This window comes from Plasmopara halstedii, assembly GCF_900000015.1.
Source record: "Plasmopara halstedii genome assembly, contig: Scaffold_2904, whole genome shotgun sequence".
Classification (NCBI taxonomy): Eukaryota; Oomycota; class Peronosporomycetes; order Peronosporales; family Peronosporaceae; genus Plasmopara; species Plasmopara halstedii.
The window spans coordinates 528,826-529,611 of record NW_020189809.1 but is presented as its reverse complement, the minus strand read 5'-3'; positions in this window follow the sequence as shown (position 1 = coordinate 529,611).

Sequence of the window (786 nt, the reverse complement as noted above, 5' to 3'; positions counted from 1 at the left end):
TCTTTTCAGCATCGTCTGTGACGCTTCGGACTTTGCCATCGGCTGTGCACTGCTGCAAACAGACCCCAAGGGGCGAGATCGGGTGATCGCGTTCGAATCTCGCCAGCTTAAGGCTGCGGTCAGGAAATATCCAATCCAGGACAAGGAAATACTTGCGATGAAGTATGCACCTGTCAAGCTCAGGGTGCACCTGCTTGGCTCTAAACTGTTTGTGATCTACACAAATCATGCGTCACTATGCACATCGACTCAGTCGTCTCACCTCTCGCAGAGGATGGCCAGGTGGCTCTTATTCTTCGCAGAATGTAACTGCGCGGTCAGTTATAAGCCAGGAAAGCAGAATGCTTTGGCTGATGCGTCGTCACGAAGAGCAAATTATGAGCTTGCTCATGTCACGACGGTGACGTTGTCAGTGAAGGGTTTAATCCGCGCCGCGCCGCGGTGATGGTATGTGTGTAGCGCTGACGGGTTGCTGCATTATAGCACTGATTCGACGGATATACCACGAATTGCGGTTCCTCACGATGAGGATTCGAAATACCGCATCCTTAATGAGGCCCACGACACACCACTCAGCGGTCATCTAAGTCGTGAGAGGACTTACAGCTCTGTAAGTTGCCACTACTGGTGGCCCAGGCTGTACAAATGGACGCGACGATAGTGAGACGTGTAAAAGGGTGTAAATCTCTCCGAATGCAGCGGCGCCGCTGGCAAGTTTGCTGGTATCCTCCAGATGTTGGCAGTTCATGAGTATGGACTTTGTGTTTGGCCTGCCGAAGGACTCAC